The sequence below is a fragment of the Temnothorax longispinosus genome, chromosome 11, assembly GCF_030848805.1.
Source record: "Temnothorax longispinosus isolate EJ_2023e chromosome 11, Tlon_JGU_v1, whole genome shotgun sequence".
Classification (NCBI taxonomy): domain Eukaryota; kingdom Metazoa; phylum Arthropoda; class Insecta; order Hymenoptera; family Formicidae; genus Temnothorax; species Temnothorax longispinosus.
The window spans coordinates 6,836,416-6,858,720 of NC_092368.1; the positions used below are offsets into that span (position 1 = coordinate 6,836,416).

Sequence of the window (22,305 nt, forward strand, 5' to 3'; positions counted from 1 at the left end):
TTTCAATAACGATAAATAAACAAAACAAGGCAAATGAGAGCTCGTTCGCAAGTAAATTTCAGTTGGGATCTAATATAAGCAGGCCTCCGGCGAAGCGCGAAGCAAAATCATGACATTCGCGACAATCTTCGCCAGTAAGGCTTACCCAACACCACTGCGGTGCTATAAAATAAATATAAAAAATATTTTTGTAAATTATTTTAATCTTCCTAAAAAATATTTTAAAAATATTTTGTGCTGGGTAGCAGTAGGCGCTGCTACAAATCTGGCGCGATTATGTTGCACTGCGATTTGCGCAAAGCATCTGCCGCATTTCTTGCACTATTCTGTTATATGTAAATGCATACACATATCTTCCACAATTCTGTTGCACTACGACGAGAGCAAGTTTCTGCCAACAGAAAAATAGTCAAAGTTGGAAATAGAAAACGCATGATCTGCCCGAAAGTTAGTGCACGACTTTTCGTGCAGTTTTACAGCAGAATTGCAAAGGAATGGTTACCAGGGATAAGTCTATCGACTACCGTGTCTCTTGATGTATCGAAAAACATTAATTTGATAAAAGAATATATAGATACCGCTCGTTTATTTAACAAACTGTAATAATTGTATTTAACAATTGTAAGTATAAACAAAAACCAAGGAAAAACCAAAACTAAAATATACGAGCAAAGAAAGAGGTGTTTATCATTTAAAACTTATCTACAATTATTTATTAAAGACAATAAATACACAATGACTCGTGAACGTTAATGTTTAATTAGTCCTCAACGCATAAGGAGCAAAGATAAAATTAATGTATTAAGAATAATTCAATTGCAAATGCATGTGTATGAAAAAAATAAATAAAAACAAAATTATTAAAAAATCAATGTATATAATCAACAAGATTTAAATAAGATCTATAAAAGTGTTTAAAACGTACAAGCTCGCGTAGGAGCCTGGTCTCAAGATTTACAGAATAGGGAACGACATTTATTTTCTAGTTACGTCGGTAAAGAGATTGTGTATTTTCATGTTAGTTATGTCTTAATAAACGAATATATCGTAATAAATTGTTTGACAGAGAACACAGCATAAATACAAAATAAGATAATGTTGAATTATCCATGCATAATCCTTTCTCATGTGTCACTACAAGAAGTTAATCTCTCATCATAAATGATTGTAAAAAGACAGAATTCCGTTATTTTTGTATCTTGATCAGAGAAAACAGTCAAGTGGTTTCAATACTTATGTCTGTTTTAAGAAAGGATCATGTAAGTTAAACATATTATTCAGAACACATTACATAAATATAGCAAGAATATACAAAGCATAAATGAATTGAAGTACTGTGTCAACTAGTAATTCGTCGAAAATAATCCTTATATATATATCTCTCATTTGACAAGTAAGCAAATAAACATATGTAAAGTAAAGCATTCGAGAGAATGTTTAGGCTTATATAAATATTATGTGAGATTCTGTAACTTCAATATAATGCATCTTTCTTTCTATTAATTGATACAGTAACTTCCGCAGTCAATCCAGTTATATAAGTATTTCAAGTGAGTAGTATACATAATTCGATAAATGAAGAGCGAACTCAATTAAATGATAATTAACTTTTCGTATGTAATACGGTGTTTCGTAAACGTTAATAGCTGGCAAATAACCACGGGTTGAATCGCAATATTCGTTAAGATAATACAGACTATGTGTGAATATCCGAATCACGTGTGCATCGATAATGCAAGTTAAATTACTACACATTGAGAATCAATGACTTTATTCGCGGGTTACAACCATTCCAAATAACTTTAAGTTCTACTGAGCTCAGACAGATAATTGATTCCGGAATATTTAATTAGATACGTAGCCTTTATGCGAGGATACAATCCGTCGGCCCGTGTTTTATGCGAGGACGATATCCATTGCTCCGTGCTTTATGCGAGGACGATATCCATCGCTCCGTGCTTTATGCAAGGACGATATCCATTGCCCCGTGCTTTATGCAAGGACGATATCCATTGCCTCGTGCTTTCTCGAACTCTGTAATCAGACGATCGCATTTTATGATGACCTTGCGTTCATCATAATCCGCTTAAGAGTTGCCGATCAATCTCGTATGTGATCTCTGAGTTACACGAGTTCGATATTTTACCTGAAAGCATCCGCCGCGCCGGTGATAAATTGTAATGATGGTCATCGACCAAAACCGTAAGGACCTTCTCCAATGGATAAGATGGCCGCTTCATTCCTTTTTTAACGATATATGCCACGTCGCAATGTCCAAGATGGCCGCTTCGTTCCGTTTCCACGAGGCCACGTCGCAATGGCTAAGTTCGTCCTTCCTTCAGTCGTATCGAGAGAGATACTTTCAATCGCCTCTGAGCAGGGCTGCAATGCCTCCTCTGATATTACGGAGACGTCCTCGTTCTTTCTGTCTCAGACTCAATAGTCTGGCGGATTTCAATCGCGTAGCAATTATACGAATATACGAAGCCGATGTAAAGAACGCGACTGTACGCCTCGCTAGCCGGAAGACTAAAAATGCTTGTTCGGCGGACTTCACGCCCGTCCCGACACACTCACGCTTGCGCAGTATCGTCTTTTCGTACCGTTTTCCGGCGCGGGCGCAACGTGGTCGTCGCAGCGCTCGCGAAACACATAACGTTAAAGATAACTAGGGAACTGTAACACCGACGCCATCTGTGAGCATTCTACCGAATTGCCACTTACATCAACAATGTTCACATACACAATCTCTTCACGATTCTTATTACCCGTTTCTAACAAAAAGGCTATGACAAACGTCAAGATATTGTCATTTGTGTAAAAGTAAATTAAAGTTATTTATTTAATTATTAATAACATAAAAAAAGAAGGATTCTTTCCTAGGTTTATAGATATAAGAAGTGTCAATAACATTAATAGGTACAAAGATTTGCAAGAAGGAAAATGACTGATCGTCTTGTTTAATGAGACAAGGCTCTTTATTAATAATAAAATTGTCTGTTATTGTAACAGTATTATATCTATTATTTAGTAGAATAAATACTATATAAAAATATAATACAAATATAAAATACAAATAAAAAAAGTTTACATTAATTTAGAACTCAGATTTTATTAGCGCAATAAACACATCCATAATTGTATTATTATAGATTCTTTTCATAATGATTTGGATGGTGGCAGACATAGTCTGTCATCCTAATTACTTTACACAGTATATTGACTGCATTCCGATATTCACTGTCAGCAACTTTCAATACTGAAAATCTATAGTATACGTGACGTAAAATATAGATTTGCAGTACTGACAGTGAATATCGGAATGCAGCCATTATTTATTCTAATGAGTACTAATTCTTCTGAATTGTTGACTGGAATAATGTGCGAAACCTTAGTCCTGCTTAAGTGATGGAAAATAATATTTCTCTGATTTACATTTAGTACCTTTATAACAACATATATAAATCATTGTCACGCATTAATTCTGACAAAAAACATTTTATTTTTCTATAGCCACAGACAAATGGTGGTTTGTTGGTGATAAATTGCACAGTGTAATTATTCCGCTTCTTTTCAGCTGTGTACAGAAGAGATGCAAAAATTTCTTTATTTATATTGCCACGAGAAAATATACAGATATTCTGATGAAGTAAGCCATTTTCATGCCGAATATGTTCAGCTTCAGATAATTCGATTAAACACTTGTTCATTAATTGAACATGATTATCAGTACTAACATTTTCTGAAATATTGGACTAAAATGCAATTTTGTTCCTCAAAATTCGAATACCATAAACTAATTTAATGTTTTTCACAAGTTCTTTCCCAGGATTTGTAGTTCCATGAATGCGATGAGCTATAACACCATAATAACTCTCAAAACCAAAAGCAGATTTAAAAAAAAATCGTTTGGATACGTGTTTTTGTTGCAAAGAAAAGTAATTGTTAATTAAGCGAGCTATAGGCGGACACAGCGGCGGCTCGCGTGCCTGTGCGCCACGCAGTCGAGCCGCCGCTGCGTCCGCTCCGGCGCTCTCGCTCTAAAACCGTTGTATTCGACTTTTTTTTCGCCGAACCTGGCAGTCGAATTGCAGTGAAAATAATTCCACCGTTAAAGCACTCACTCCAGTACCTTCACACCAAATTTCAAGTAAAAATATGAAATAGTTTAGCTGTAATCATTAATTATGTAAAAGTCAATTATCTCGGCTTCTATATTGGTCGTATCGGGACGTTTTTTTTTTAATTTATGATTTTTTAAGCACAAACCAATGGTGCTATTTGCATTACTATACGCCAATAAACAACGCCGATATTTAATATGCGAAATTTAAATTGTTTTAAATAATAGTCAAATTTTAGAAAAAAAAAATTTATTTTAAATTCAGAAACTAGACATCGTTACCTTTCATTTCCGATAAAGTGCATCAAAATAAGTTCACCCGTTCAGACGTGAGAGCCAAGCGCCCGATTTGCATAAATAATTTGTTAATAGGCAGCCATATAAAAGCCTTGTGCACACTTGTTCAGCATATTGAAAGGTATCATTGAGTGAATGTCCCCTTAAATATAATAATTTTTAACCCAGTTTTCGAAAACCTGTAAAAATGGTCCTTTTCTCGCGTATTTTTTGCATTTTTGCAATAAAAAAAATTTTTTTTTAATTTTTTTAAGGCTTATTTTTATAGAAAATTTCCTTTCAAACAATTTTTCTCTCTTCAAGTTTTGTCGTTTGATCAACACAGAAGGAGTTATTTAAAGAAAACTATACAGAAACGCGTTTTTTAAATATATTTTGCAATAAAAAAGGAGAAGCGCGCGGGCTGAGTTGATTCTAGAGACTTTACACACTTGTTACGGGATATTATAAGAATCGATTAAAAAAAGTTCCAGCTTTGCGCCGTAAACTTCAATATTCTCATTTTTTAATAGCCCTGACTCCCGAACTAATGGCCCTGGCACATTTATCTATAACATTAGGAAATGACGAACAACTCCCAAACAAACATTGTGCATATATTCTGCAACTAAGAAGGTAGCTAGATCAAGTCTAGGTACTTTTTCTAACAGTGATGGCCTTTTTATTCCTTTCCCAGCTTTTCTTTGTTAATAGGCCTCTTATTGTCCTTGCCTCTTCAAACGTTGTTTTTCTCGAAGTCGCCTCTTCTTTGAAAAGAAAACCTCGTCGACCCTGTATGCGTTTTTTTTCTGTTCTTTTAGCTAAATTCTTCTGCAGTAAATGCAATCTTCTCAGTCTTCTGCTCACATGTATTGCATATTGCATGCATATTTAGAATTGTAACTTTTCATATTCAAAAGATCAGCACGAACTGGAGCATCAGCACTCGCTAAAGGAGCCACAACTGAAGATACTTGTTGAACTTTACTGGTTAGATGACACCATGAAATACCTCCCTTAGCATAAATAGTACACAAGGAGTCAACTAATGGTCTCATTAAAGTGCTCATTGGTGGTTTACAAAAGTCACACCATATACTACTAACAATTATGAATAAGAAGCGAAGGTGTGGAGGCACTTCACATATTATACATTGTACGGGATAGAAACACTTTGTAGAACTTTTACTAATAGAAATATCATCAGTTGCCCACATCAAAGTTAAGTGACAGCTACTATTAACTTTAACTCGAGCATATTCACTGCCATCACAAATGTCTCTCAATTTGCCATCAATAGGAGACCTTTTATTCTGATATCTATCAATTACATCTGCCAAGTTACAATACTCAAAATAATGTTTAATCTGTTGTTCAATGCTAATACCATAAAAGTATTTACGTTCTCTGCTTCCACAGGCCTCACAAGGTCCATCATTTTCAAGAAATAACAAACATTCACTACAATAAGTATATTTTTTCTCTTCAACAGGAATCTGCTTTTCAACAAATTTTAATAGTTGATATAAAGATTTTGGCATCTTATTTGGTTGAGGTAAATATTTAACAAAAGTTAAAAGATTATCATGAAAACTCTGTTTAGTTTCCCTATTAATGTAATAATTGTCCATCAAATCCACCACAGCTTCGTTAACAGTTTTACTACAACTTTCATACAATTCGCAGTTGTTCGATTCACTTTCTTCTTCATCTGATAACATCAAAATCAAATTACTTCCATCAAAGCTAAAATCTTCCAAGCATTGAATATTTTGAATATTTTAGGGCACTTTCATTATCACTGCTGCTCCTTCTGTAACTTCCCTCAGAATGAGCAAAACTGTCTCACTATCAATCATTGAAGATGATTCCTCCGATGAATGGTGGGCACAATCTAATGAAATGTGAGATGGTTCTTCAAAATCCAAAGATGATGTTCCTTGATTATGAAGAGGAGGCGAAGTGACGACATCACACAGTATATGTAGGTGCAGAATGCTGAAACGTTGTTGATGGATTAATTTTGCAGTTACTTTGGTTTGGAGATGTTTTGGAATTAAGGTCGTTCTCCAGAAAATTGGTTTTCTCTAGATTTTTTTGAAACTGTAAATATACGTTAATCGCACTCGGCTTTATGCGATGATATAAATTTTAATACCTCTTGCGGTATTAAAAATCGAGATATTGAGTTTCAAAGTTTCAACTTTTAACATGTAATTCCTATTCCGAGCTATTGTAAAAGAGACATTAGTAAAATCCATAAAAATAAAAATAATATGCAATTAAGTGTTAATACCCCTGCGGTTCTCGTTTTCGAGAAATACTTGTGTAAAGTACGCGATTTGATGAATTTTTCGCTCAGTTCAGTGTGACAGAAGAGGAGAGGCGTCAGTTACTCGGCAACGCTGCATGAGTTCTCACGCGTAAAGTTAACTTTTTATTTTTTAGATGTAATTATATGTAATATTTTATATATAAACAATTAACTTTTTAGTAAAATAAATTTCCTTTTAAGAGGCTTCCTAGTGTGACAGGGCCTAAAAATGAATGATTTTTAAAAGGAAAACGACAAAGCCAATTGATGAACAACTTTTCCCACATATTTTAATATATTTCAAGAGTGCATACAAATTTTTTAAAAATTTTATATCTGTTAATTATTAAAGCCCGTGCCAGCCATTTTTTTGGAGCGCCGCGAAAAAACAGTGACCATGCACGATTGCAGCCGTTGTAGTTATCTGAAACAAAAAAGCAAAAGGATTCTTAATCTACTTGAGTGTGGCTATCGTCTGAAGCAGAATCATGAAAAAATATTGAAAATTTAAAAAATTATAGCGATTATAATTATTTTCGTCTTTTTTAGCAGACGTTTTTCAGCTATAATTTTTTAAATTTTCAATATTTTTTCATGATTCTGCTTCAGACGATAACCACACTCAAGTAGATTAAGAACCCTTTTGCTTTTTTGTTTCAGATAACTACAACGGCTGCAATCGTGGTCACCGTTTTTTCGCGGCACTCCAAAAAAATGGCTGGCACGGGCTTTAATAAAAGATATAAAATTTTGAAAAAATTTGTATGCACTCTTGAAATATAGTAAAATAGGTAAACATGGCGTTAAGGAGACTCACTTCCGATGACCCTGAATTTGACATATATTGTCAAGGACATCCTCCCGAGTAACATGCAAGTGATTTTAGTCGGGAGTCGCTTTTTATTAAAAAGTTATTAACAAATAAAGTTAGCGAAATGAGAACAGTATATGTGTGTGACAAATTTAATTTTAACTTTAAACACTTAAATACTTTTAAAGCGCGTCACTAACCTACATAGGTTAGTTGACGCGCTTTAAACACTTAAATACTTTTAAAGCGCGTCACCAATCTACATAGGTTAGTTGACGCGCTTTAAACACTTAAATACTTTTAATGCGCGTCACTAACCTACATAGGTTAGTTGACGCGTTTTAAACACTTAAATACTTTTAATGCGCGTCACTAACCTACATAGGTTAGTTGACGCGCTTTAAACACTAAATACTGTTGCGCTCGACCGCGCGTTCGCAGCACACACACTCACGCACACACTCGCGAACGCGGCGCGCAATCCCGTTACCGGGAATAAATACTCTCAAATAGAAAAGAACTCGTTTAAGGGGATCCTGCACTGCCAAAGGCCCCCCCCCTTGCACCCCCCGTGTGTGTGTGTGTGTGTGTATGTGTGTGCTTCCCACGCATAATTAAACTAATGAAACTCCCAGCGTGAGACCTAACTGCTTGATTCGAGATGCTTGGTTATTCTGCACGATGTAACTGTTTAATGATTTTCGTTAAAGCAGGGCACATACACACGTGTGTATGCCCTGCTTTATAGAAGTTGTGATTTTCGTTAAAGCAGGGCACACACACGTGTGTATGCTGGTGTACGCCCTGCTTTATAGAAGTTGTGATTTTCGTTAAAGCAGGGCATACACACGTGTGTATCTCGTGTCGCGGGGCAGAGCGACACTTTTTTCTGCCAGATTCGTTCGTTTCATGCAAAAACGCGTCGATTAAGCCTAATTGCATCGATTTCTGTGCTGAGGTAGCTAAACTGAAGAATTACCCTTATTTAGCGCAGCTTAGCCCACGAAGATTTAGCATTGTCGACATTGCCCACTTGGAACCGAGCAAAGTCCGCAATGTGATAATCGTTGCTGACATTGCCATCGCTGGATGGGCAGTGTTAACTTTGCCCACATCAAACCGGGCAATGTCCGCTAATAAACTACTTTGCCCAGTCGCGTTGTGCAATGCTGACATTGCCCGGGCAATGCCGACACTGCACACCATGCTGACTTTGCCCGTAACATATATATAAACGAGCTCGTAAAGCATGCCACGAACCCATGTGACAACTCGTCTCACGTGAAAAGTGTATGCGTGGAGGCAGTAGGTTCCGCCCCCTTGGAGGGGCTCCACTATTGTTAAACTAGACACATAGTGTGCCTTCAAAGTATATGCGTGGGCTTTCCACGCGTGAAAAGTTGTAAACATGATATAAATGTTTACCGTAATTAGAGAGACTTCACTTCGTCTAATATCCAGCGTACCGCTATTCCGGACGAAACCTATCCCGACTCCTAGGGAACACACCAACGAGGTCCGGTGCTCCGAGCCTCGACTGAGGGCTCTCAGGTGTTCCCGCACTCCATCAGAACTAACCCCGAAGGCACGGTTACGCGGGGTCGAGCACACTCGGCCTCGCAACGAGGGCTCTCGCTGCCGCCGCCCCGGGGCTCCGGAAATCCTCCGCTTATACACTACGCGGTCCCACGCGCGCTATCAACCGATTGTAACACCGCGTTCTCCTGCCGTTGTAATACACCGAGTCCATAAGCAATCGTAATACCGCGTTTCCGCTATCGCACCGCGTCGCGCCGAGTGCGCCTGCACTATCCCGCCGTTGTAATATACCGAGTCCGTAGGCTATTGTAATACCGCGTTTCCGCTATCGCACCGCGTCGCGCCGAGTGCGCCTGCACTATCACACCGTTGTACTATACCGAGTCCGCAAGCGATTGCAATACCGCGTTTCCGCTATCGCATCGCGTCGCGCCGAGTGCGCCTGCACTATCACACCGTTGTACCATACCGAGTCCGTAAGCGATTGTAATACCGCGTTTCCGCTATCGCACCGCGTCGCGCCGAGTGCGCCTGCACTATCCCGCCGTTGTAATATACCGAGTCCGTAGGCTATTGTAATACCGCGTTTCGCTATCGCGCCGCCTCGCGCCGAGTGCGCCTGTACTACCCCGCCGTTGTAATATACCGCGCTTACATCATTTTGTAGACTAAGACTGAATAAATCATTTTGCATGCAATCACACTGGTTATTGTCTCTCTGGGCCTTTCAGTCGAACTCCCGTCCCAGCGAACTAGTCCGCGTTCGATGACAAAGTTAGGCCGTTACAGCTTATACTCAAAATTTTTGAATACTCAAAATAACTGCTATATTTTTCAAACTTTTTTTGTTAATAACTTTTTAATAAAAAACGACCGCCTGGTAAAACCTTCTGAAAGTCACTCCCCAGGTAGCATTAATTTCAAAAAGGTATCTATAAGTTGTCGTTTTAAGGTTGCCTATATGATTTTACCATAAGATGACCAATGGATGCCTTTAAATCGATATCTCGTTTACTGTTAGGGTGCTGTCACATGGCAGTCAGAAATTCCGAAAACGGAATCTCGGAAAAGTAACGGAGAGGGGGTCAGAAGTTATTAAATGCATTTAATAACTTCTTTCGTTAGGGCGGCTGTGTGGTCTAGTGGTAGAGCGCCAGACTCGTAATCTGAGGAACCAGGTTCGAGTCCACTAGAGCCATGAATCATGGAAAAGTTTTTTCCGAAAAAACCGCGCCCCTCCGTGCAGATACGGAGAAAACTGGGCTCCGTCTTTCGGAAGAGACGTTAAACCGTTGGTCCAAAGTAGGAAAGTAGGAAACAGTAAGGTAGTAGGATGAATTGGAGTTTAGGGTTGGGTACGACCCTTCAAAAACCTTTAAGGCCCCTTGGGGTATATAAAGTAAAATTCTTTATCCTTAACTTCTTTCGTTAAAAGTATTTTAATTTTTTTCCATTTCATGATCTCTATCTCTACAAAATAATATAAATGCACAAATTTTTAATACATAAATAGTTAATGTACATACATACTGTCAGACATGCAAAAATTGCGGACTTGTCAGTCCGAAATTTTTGTGACTGGGCTCCCCATGGACTGATATTTCCGGAATAAATAAAAATTGAAAAAATTATTTTTATTGTTTTAGAAGAAAAAAGATAACCGTAGTAGTAGAGTCTATTAAAAAATAAAGCTTCGACGTATTTTTTATTATACTCTAAAATTATATAAAAATTTCTTTAATTTAAAAATATGTTAAGGTTAGAATGCCATTTAGTTTTCCGTAAAAGTCGTACCATGGGGAGCCCGGCCCTTGAAAAATCGCACCGATCGAGCTGACTCTGATTGGTTGACCCCCTCTCCGTTACTTTTCCGAGATTCTGTTTTCCGAATTTCTGACTGCCATGTGACAGCACCCTTATCCGAATGATGTCTTTTTTATGATATCTTAATGGAGAGGAAAACCTGTTATCCTAACCATTTTACTTTATCCGATTATAGATGGCTGTTTTATATGGCACGCCGTTTTACTTTTTAATGGCATCAATAATGTTCTACACAATATAAAAGTTTCCAAAAATAATTGTTCTAAGAAAAATAGCGATTCTTACTAATGATTTTAAATTATGTCGAACATAATAAAAATTGGACGAATTAAAATTATGTCGGGACATAAAAATAATTCCGAATTTTTATTATGTTCCGACATCATAGTAATTCATCCAATTAAAATTATATCGGAACATAATAAAAATTGTACGGCAAGCCGTTTTACTTTTTAATAGCATAATAAATATTCCATTCAATATAAAAGATCAAAAAATAATAGTCTTAAGAAAAATTACAATGAATTAAAATTATGTCAAGACATCATAAAAATTCGGAATCAAGAGACACGGTAGTGTCTCGCGCCAAGTACACGCGGAGCGAGACCGACCGTGACTCTTTTACGCGACGCGACGGGTTGCGAGTACCCGAGATGTTGAGATCTCGATAACGAGTGAACGGATCAAGTTCTAAGTAGGCTTGATCGATAGCTTGGGGTCCAATTAGGGGGGGGTTTCTCTCATAATATTCCGCTACGTGCCCTACGAGCGGAGATATTGCGACGCAAAGTCCAAATGGGAAAATTTATTTTTAAGATACTTCTACTTCTAACGCCGACTTATATGATGACGTCATAATCAGAAACGTCACTTTCACTTTTTCGACGCTGGCGGCGCAGGTATCGCCAGTTTCGATATCGCGCGCGTATTTCGAAATTAGGTCGATAGACTTATCGGTCAGGAGGAAGATTTCTATTTAGGTAAATTAGGTAATATATAATATATATTGAGTCAACGGAAAAGAAGGTTCTCTACGCTTGGCAGAAGGTGCCGCTAGGGAATTTTTAAGTCGATTCTTATGAATCAAGCTTGATATATAATATATATGAAGTCAACGGAAAAGAAGGTTCTCTACGCTTGGCAGAAAGTGCCGCTAGGAAATTTTTAAGTCGATTCTTATGAATCAAGCTTGAATTCGATGTCTAGGTATCCCAGGTTGTCGATGACGAGGTCCAGATAGTGCGCTTCATAGTTTTCGGTGTCCAGGTGTAATAATACGTTGAATTCGATGTCTACGTGTCCCAGGTTGCCGATGACGAGGTCCACATAGTGCGCTCCGTAGTTTTCGGTGTCTACGTGTATTAATACCTTGAATTCGATGTCCACGTGTCCCAGGTTGCCGATGACGGGATCCAGATAGTGCGCTTCATAGTTTTCGGTGTCCATGTGTAATCGTACGTTGAATTCGATGTCTAGGTGTCCCAGATTGCCGATGACGAGGTCCACATAGTGCGCTCCGTAGTTTTTGGTGTCTACGTGTATTAATATCTTGAATTCGATGTCCACGTGTCCCAGGTTGCCGATGACGGGATCCAGATAGTGCGCTTCATAGTTTTCGGTGTCCATGTGTAATCGTACGTTGAATTCGATGTCTAGGTGTCCCAGGTTGCCGATGACAAGGTCCACATAGTGCGCTCTGTAGTTTTCGGTGTCTACGTGTATTAATACCTTGAATTCGATGTCCACGTGTCCCAGGTTGCCGATGACGGGATCCAGATAGTGCGCTTCATAGTTTTCGGTGTCCATGTGTAATCGTACGTTGAATTCAATGTCTAGGTGTCCCAGGTTGCCGATGACGAGGTCCACATAGTGCGCTCCGTAGTTTTCGGTGTCTACGTGTATTAATATCTTGAATTTGATGTCCACGTGTCCCAGGTTGCCGATGACCGGATCCAGATAGTGCGCTTCATAGTTTTCGGTGTCCAGGTGTAATCGTACGTTGAATTCGATGTCTAAGTGTCCCAGGTTGCCGATGACGAGATCCACATAGTGCGCTCCGGTGTCGGTGTCTACGTGCATTAATATCTTGAAATTGATGTCTAGGTGTCTCAGGTTGTTGATGACGAGGTCCACATAGTGCGCTTTGTAGTTTTTGGTGTCTAGGTGTATTAATAACTTTAAATCTGAATGTAGGACACATAGATATCGAATTCGAGGTATTAATACACGTAGACACCGAAAACTACGGAGCGCACTATGTGGACCTCGTCATCGGAAACGTGGGACACCTAGACATCGAATTCAACGTATTATTATACCTGGACACCGAAAACTATAGAGCGCACTATCTGGAACCCGACATCAGCAACCTGGAACACGTGGACATCGAATTCAAGGTATTAATACACCTGGATACCGAAAACTATGAAGCGCACTATGTAAACCTCGTCATCGGCAACCTGGGACACCTAGACATCGAATTCAAGCTTGATTCATAAGAATCGACTTAAAAATTCCCTAGCGGCAGAATCAAGAGACACGGTAGTGTCTCGCGCCAAGTACACGCGGAGCGAGACCGACCGTGTGACTCTTTATTACGCGTCGCGAGGTAAGGTGCGACAACGCGCGCATACGCGCGTACGCGAAACGGCAGTAACACCGTAATCGTGCCGGCGATATACTGAATTGAATTGCTTCGTGCTTATCTGGAGATTTCGTATCCCTACATTGGGTGCGTTCAGCCGATACTCCGCTAGCCTAGCAATCGTGAGCAGTCGCTCGTTTTCGCTCGTTTCCTCTCCTTTGACCCAATGGATTAAAAGGAGAGGAAACGAGCGACTGCTCACGATTGCTAGGCTAGCGGAGTATCGGCTGAACGCACCCATCGTGTTACCATCGCTGCCGGAAAAGAAGGTTCTCTACGCTTGGCAGAAAGTGACGACTGACACGTTCGATCCCGACTTCGTTGATCGCAGAAGAGCTGAACTCGAGGTACGTTTCCGATTAGCAATTATAAAAGTATCGTGCGATGAATGTTGTACCCAATTATAACCTCAAATGAAGTTGTGCACGTTGCTGAAAGATATATATATATATATATATCTTGATATATAAGCTACGGTCAACGTGATACAAATGCTCTGGAGCGTTCTTCTTCTCCTTCTTTCTTCATTGAAAGAAAAGAGAAGAGGAATGCTTCGAAGCATTTGTAGTGTCACGTTGACCGTAGCCATAATATCATATTAATACATTATTTTATTTTTAGACGTAGCTGTTGATGAAAGAGATTAGATGGTGACTTAATTTGGGAGATATAGGTCAAGGATTGCCATTTAAAGCTGGTACGTTTGATGGGGCTGTCAGTATTTCTGCGCTTGTGGTTGTGCTATGCAAGCAAAACTTTGCACAATCCTACAAAACGTTTATATCGTTTCTTATCAACGTTGTATGCATGTCTGTCAAGAAGCGCAAGAGCAGTGTTACAATTCTATCCAGAGAACGGTGAACAGGTTGTTGATATATATATATATATCTTGATATATAGGCTACGGTCAACGTGATACAAATGCTCTGGAGCGTTCTTCTTCTCCTTCTTTCTTCATTGAAAGAAAAGAGAAGAGGAATGCTTCGAAGCATTTGTAGTGTCACGTTGACCGTAGCCATAATATCATATTAATACATTATTTTATTTTTAGACGTAGCTGTTGATGAAAGAGAATTAGATGGTGACTTAATTTCGGGAGATATAGGTCAAGGATTGCCATTTAAAGCTGGTATTATTGGAACCACGAGAGTCGCGTGGCAAACGGGAAAAGAAAACCGAGGACAGTAAACCAAGCAGCGGAAAAATATCCCTATTCGACTTTCTCGAGGATAAATTACCTGTACAACCTGAGAGTGTCGAAACAACTAATTTGTCTCAAAACAGCTACATACAAATTAATAAAAGTAATCAAGATCGTTTTGAATCAAGAGGATTTGATAATATATATATATATATATATATATATATATATATATATATATATATATATATATATATATATATATATATATAGATTATATAGAGACATTATTATATATAGAGATTATATAGAGACAAAGATTATAAAAGATACAAATTTTTTATTAATTATATAGAGACATTATTATATATCAAGAGACACGGTAGTGTCTCGCGCCAAGTACACGCGGAGCGAGACCGACCGTGACTCTTTTACGCGACGCGACGGGTTGCGAGTACCCGAGATGTTGAGATCTCGATAACGAGTGAACGGATCAAGTTCTAAGTAGGCTTGATCGATAGCTTGGGGTCCAATTAGGGGGGGGTTTCTTTCCTAATATTCCGCTACGTGCCCTACGAGCGGAGATATTGCGACGCAAAGTCCAAATGTGAAAATTTATTTTTAAGATACTTCTACTTCTAACGCCGATGTTCTTGTATGATGACGTCATAATCAGAAACGTTACTTTCACTTTTTCGACGCTGGCGGCGCAGGTATCGCCAGTTTCGATATCGCGCGCGTATTTCGAAATTAGGTCGATAGACTTATCGGTCAGGAGGAAGATTTCTATTTAGGTAAATTAGGTAATATATAATATATATTGAGTCAACGGAAAAGAAGGTTCTCTACGCTTGGCAGAAAGTGCCGCTAGGGAATTTTTAAGTCGATTCTTATGAATCAAGCTTGATATAATATATATTAAGTCAACGGAAAAGAAGGTTCTCTACGCTTGGCAGAAAGTGCCGCTAGGGAATTTTTAAGTCGATTCTTATGAATCAAGCTTGAATTCGATGTCTAGGTATCCCAGGTTGCCGATGACGAGGTCCAGATAATGCGCTTCATAGTTTTCGGTGTCCAGGTGTAATAATACGTTGAATTCGATGTCTACGTGTCCTAGGTTGCCGATGACGAGGTCCACATAGTGCGCTCCGTAGTTTTCGGTGTCTACGTGTATTAATACCTTGAATTCGATGTCCACGTGTTCCAGGTTGCCGATGACGGAATCCAGATAGTGCGCTTCATAGTTTTCGGTGTCCAGGTGTAATCGTACGTTGAATTCGATGTCTAGGTGTCCCAGGTTGCCGATGACGAGGTCCACATAGTGCGCTCCGTAGTTTTTGGTGTTTACGTGTATTAATACCTTGAATTCGATGTCCACGTGTCCCAGGTTGCCGATGACGGGATCCATATAGTGCGCTTCATAGTTTACGGTGTCCAGGTGTAATCGTACGTTGAATTCGATGTCTAGGTGTCCTAGGTTGCCGATGACGAGGTCCACATAGTGCGCTTCGTAGTTTTCGGTGTCCAGGTGTAATAATACGTTGAATGCAATGTCTAGGTGTCCCAGGTTGCCGATGACAATGTCTAGATAGTGAGCTCCGTAGTTTTCGGTGTCTACGTGTATTAATACCTTGAATTCGATGTCTAGGTGTCCCAGGTTGCCGATGACGAGGTCCACATAGTGCGCTCCGTAGTTGTCGGTGTCTACGTGTATTAATATCTTGAAATTGATGTCTAGGTGTCTCAGGTTGCTGATGACGAGGTCCAGATAGCGCGCTCCGTAGTTTTCGGTGTCTAAATGTAATAATACCTCGAATTCGATGTCTACGTGTCCCAGGTTGCCGATTACGAGGTCCACATAGTGCGCTTTGTAGTTTTTGGTGTCTAGGTGTATTAATAACTTTAAATCTGAATGTAGGACACGTAGATATCGAATTCGAGGTATTAATACACGTAGACACCAAAAACTACGGAGCGCACTATGTGGACCTCGTCATCGGAAACGTAGGACACCTAGACATCGAATTCAACGTATTATTATACCTGGACACCGAAAACTATAGAGCGCACTATCTGGAACCCGACATCAGCAACCTGGAACACGTGGACATCGAATTCAAGGTATTAATACACCTGGATACCGAAAACTATGAAACGCACTATGTGAACCTCGTCATCGGCAACCTGGGACACCTAGACATCGAATTCAAGCTTGATTCATAAGAATCGACTTAAAAATTCCCTAGCGGCAGAATCAAGAGACACGGTAGTGTCTCGCGCCAAGTACACGCGGAGCGAGACCGACCGTGACTCTTTTACGCGACGCGACGGGTTGCGAGTACCCGAGATGTTGAGATCTCAATAACGAGTGAACGGATCAAGTTTTAAGTAAGCTTGATCGATAGCTTGGGGTCCAATTAGGGGGGGGGGGGTTTCTCTTATAATATCCCGCTCCGTGCCCTACGAGCGGAGATATTGCGACGCAAAGTCCAAATGTGAAAATTTGTTATTAAGATACTTCTTCTTCTATCTACTTCTAACGCCGACGTCTTATATGACACTACAAAAAGGCGTGATATCCGTACAAAATTACCTTTTTCCAAAAAAAGGTAAAAAAATGCGCCAAGTACACGCATAGTGGTATATATGTATTATGTTGTTACCTCGAAAAAAACAAAGTGGTAGTATTATACCTCGAAATAACACCCTGTACATATTGTTTATACAATGCGTAATACTACAAAAAGGCGTGATATCTGTACAAAATTACCTTTTTTAAAAAAAAGGTTAAGAAAGGCGCCAAGTACACGCATAGTAGTGTATATGTTGTTACCTCGAAAAAAAATAACAGTGGTAGTATTATACCTTAAAAAAATCTAAGTAACAAGTGGTAGACGAAATCTTTGTATCTTGAAAAATCTCGAAAAAACCTAAACAGTAGTATCTTCACCTCGAAAAAAAAAACAAAGTAGTGGTATTATACCTCGAAAAAACCTAAGTAACAAGTGGTGGACGTAATCTTTGTATCTCCAAAAATCTCGAAAAAACTTAAGCAGTATTATTTTTATTTCCAAAAAATTATTACTTAAGTGATACACATCACAAAATTACGTTACCTTATCAAAAAATGAGTCGCGCTTCAAGTGATCTATTATTACAATTACAAAAAAGAAATGATATCTCTTTTTAAATTATAGCGCCAATTACAGAGAACATATATTTTTCGAGATACAAAGATTACGTCTACCACTTGTTACTTAGGTTTTTTCGAGGTATAATATTACTACTGCTTTTCTTCGATTAGAATAAAAAATTGAATCATGAAGAATTACACAGAGGTAACAGTACAGAATACAAATATTTTATTAAAATATTTAAACCCAACAAGGGAATACAAAGTATTTAAATACAAAGTTTATATATGTATTTTAAAAGATTTAATCGCATCGCAAAGAATTACAGAGGTAACAGTACAAAAAATAAAATATTTTATTAAAATACATAAATTTTTCTTGTCAAAAAACTTGGCGCTGCTAGAGAGAGAGAGAGAGAGAGAGAGAGAGAGAGAGGAGAGAGAGAGAGAGAGAGAGAGAGAGACCTTTTACAAATGTAGATATTACTTATTCTATACTTATTCTATACTTAATTCTAATCGCTTTAAAAATCTAAACTTATCCTAACTTATCCTATACTTAGTAATAAGCCGCATTATTCACCGTCACACACACACACACACACACACACACACACACACACACACACACACACACACACACATCGCCCACACCCACTCGCTCGCACATACACACCAGGCTGACCTAATTTTGAGGTCTAGCAGCGCCAAGTTTTTTGACAAGAAAAATTTATGTATTTTAATAAAATATTTTTATTTTTTGTACTGTTACCTCTGTAATTCTTTGCGATGCGATTAAATCTTTTAAAATACATATATAAACTTTGTATTTAAATACTTTGTATTCCCTTGTTGGGTTTAAATATTTTAATAAAATATTTGTATTCTGTACTGTTACCTCTGTGTAATTCTTCATGATTCAATTTTTTATTCTAATCGAAGAAAAGCAGTAGTAATATTATACTTCGAAAAAACCTAAGTAACAAGTGGTAGACGTAATCTTTGTATCTCAAAAAATATATGTTCTCTGTAATTGGCGCTATAATTTAAAAAGAGATATCATTTCTTTTTTGTAATTGTAATAATAGATCACTTGAAGCGCGACTCATTTTTTGATAAGGTAACGTAATTTTGTGATGTGTATTACTTAAGTAATAATTTTTTGGAAATAAAAATAATACTGCTTAAGTTTTTTCGAGATTTTTGGAGATACAAAGATTACGTCCACCACTTGTTACTTAGGTTTTTTCGAGGTATAATACCACTACTTTGTTTTTTTTTTCGAGGTGAAGATACTACTGTTTAGGTTTTTTCGAGATTTTTCAAGATACAAAGATTTCGTCTACCACTTGTTACTTAGATTTTTTTAAGGTATAATACTACCACTGTTTTTTTTTCGAGATAACAACATATACACTACTATGCGTGTACTTGGCGCCTTTCTTAACCTTTTTTTTAAAAAAGGTAATTATTTTTACGTGTCGATATCATTTTAATTCAACCAATTTTTATGTCACGACATAATTTTAATTCATCGAATTAAAATTTGATATACATAATAAAAATTGCATGGCACACCGTTTTACTTTTCAATAGCATAAATAATAATCTATACAATATAAAAGTTTCAAAAAATAATTGTCTTGAGAAAAATAGCGATTTTTACTAATGAATTAAATTTATGTCAAACATAATAAAAATTGCATAAATTAAAATTATGTCAGGACATAATAAAAATTCGGAATTATTTTTATGTCCTAACATAATTTTAATTTCACGAATTAAAATTATGTCTGAACATCATAAAAATTAGATGAATTAAAATTATGTCGAGACATCATAAAAATTGTATGAATTAAAATGATGTCGACATCATAAAAATTGAATGAATTAAAATTATGTCGAGACATAATAAAAATTGTATGAATTAAAATTATGTCGAGACATCATAAAAATTGTATGAATTAAAATTATGTCGACATCATAAAAATTGAATAAATTAAAATTATGTCGCTACGTAAAAATAATTCCGAATTTTTATGATGTGTCGACATAATTTTAATTCATACAATTTTATGATGTCTCGACATAATTTTAATTTATTCAATTTTTATGATGTTTCAATTTTTATGACATCTCGACATAATTTTAATTCATTCAATTTTTATGATGTCTCGACATAATTTTAATTCATTCAATTTTTATGATGTCGACATCATTTTAATTCATATAATTTTTATGATGTCGACATAATTTTAATTCATACAATTTTTATGATGTCTCGACAAAATTTTAATTTATTCAATTTTTATAATGTCTCAATTTTTATGATGTCCGAATTTTTATGATGTCTGAATTTTTATGATGTCTGAATTTTTATGATGTCTGAATTTTTATGATGTCTCAATTTTTATGTCTCAATTTTTATGATGTCTCAATTTTTATGATGTCTCAATTTTTATGATGTCTCAATTTTTATGATGTCGCGACATAATTTTAATTCCGGAGCTGGTGATTTTCATCCCACAATATTGGCAGCATTGTGTAAGTAGCGTCAACAGTTCTCACAGCTTGAATTCGATGTCTACGTGTCCCAGGTCGCCGATTACGACGTCCAGATAATGCGCTCCGTAGTTTTCGGTGTCTAAGTGTATTAATACCTTGAATTCGATGTCTACGTGTCCCAGGTTGTCGACGACGAGGTCCAGATAGTGCGCTCCGTAGTTTTCGGTGTCTAGGTGTATTAATACCTTGAATTCGATGTCACGTGTCCCAGGTTGTCGACGACGAGGTCCAGATAGTGCGCTCCGTAGTTTTCGGTGTCTAGGTGTATTAATACCTTGAATTCGATGTCACGTGTCCCAGGTTGCCGATGACGGCGTCCAGATAATGCGCTCCGTAGTTTTCGGTGTCTAGGTGTATTAATATTTTTAATTTGATGTCTACGTGTCCCAGGTTGCCGACGACGAGGTCCAGATAGTGCGCTCCGTAGTTTTCAGTGTCCAGGTGTATTCATACTTTGAATTCGATGTCTACGTGTCCCAGGTTGCCGATGACAACGTCCAGATAATGCGCTCCGTAGTTTTCGGGGTCTAGGTGTATTGATACCTTGAATTTGATGTCTATGTGTCCCAAGTTCCCGACGACGAGGTTCAGATAGTGCGCTCCGTAGTTTTCGGTGTCTATGTGGCACTATCTGGACCTCGTCGTCGGCAACCTGGGACACGTAGACATCGAATTCAAGGTATTAATACACCTAGACACTGAAAACTACGGAGCGCACTATCTGGATCTCGTCGTCGGCAACCTGGGACACGCAGACATCGAATTCAAGGTATTAATACACCTAGACACCGAAAACTACGGAGCGCATTATTTGGACGTCGTCATCGGAAACCTGGGACACGTAGGCATCGAATTCAAAGTATGAATACACCTAGACACCGAAAACTACGGAGCGCATTATCTGGACGTCGTCATCGGCAACCTGGGACACGTAGACATCGAATTCAAGGTATTAATACACCTAGACACCGAAAACTACGGAGCGCACTATCTGGACCTCGTCGTCGGCAACCTGGGACACGCAGACATCGAATTCCATGTATTAATACACCTAGATACCGAAAACTACGCAGCGCACTATCTGGACGTCGTCATCGCCGACCTGGGACACGTAGACATCGATTTCAAGCTGTAAGAAGCTGTAAGAAGCTGTTGGCGCTACTTACACAATGCTGCCAATATTGTGGGATGAAAATCACCAGCTCCGGAATTAAAATTATGTCGCGACATCATAAAAATTGAGACATCATAAAAATTGAGACATCATAAAAATTTAAACATCATAAAAATTTGGACACCATAAAAATTGAGACATCATAAAAATTGAGACATCATAAAAATTCAGACATCATAAAAATTCAGACATCATAAAAATTGAATGAATTAAAATTATGTCGAGACATCATAAAAATTGTATGAATTAAAATTATGTCGACATCATAAAAATTGTATGAATTAAAATGATGTCGACATCATAAAAATTGAATGAATTAAAATTATGTCGAGACATCATAAAAATTGAATGAATTAAAATTATGTCGAGATGTCATAAAAATTGAAACATCATAAAAATTGAATGAATTAAAATTATGTCGACACATCATAAAAATTCGGAATTATTTTTACGTATCGACATAATTTTAATTCATACAATTCTTATGATGTCGACATAATTTTAATTCATACAATTTTTATGATGTCTCGACATAATTTTAATTCATTCAATTTTTATTATGTCTCGACATAATTTTAATTCATCAAATTAAAATTATGTCAAACATAATAAAAATTGGATGTATTAAAATTATGTCGGGACGTGATAAAAATTTGAAATTAAATTATATTTTATATATGTCCAAACATAATTTTAATTCGTGAAATTAAAATTATGTTAGGACACAAAAATAATTCCGAATTTTTATTATGTCCTGACAT

At 37.5% G+C, this 22,305-nt stretch overlaps 1 long non-coding RNA gene across 1 annotated transcript; it reads left to right on the forward strand.

The window, feature by feature from the left end:
• The first annotated feature begins 13,431 nt into the window (after positions 1 to 13,431).
• Positions 13,432 to 14,835, forward strand: LOC139822116 (uncharacterized). Its single transcript, XR_011734451.1, has 3 exons — positions 13,432 to 13,878; positions 14,199 to 14,396; positions 14,583 to 14,835. It is a non-coding gene; the product is annotated as an uncharacterized lncRNA (long non-coding RNA).
• The last annotated feature ends 7,470 nt before the right edge of the window (positions 14,836 to 22,305 follow it).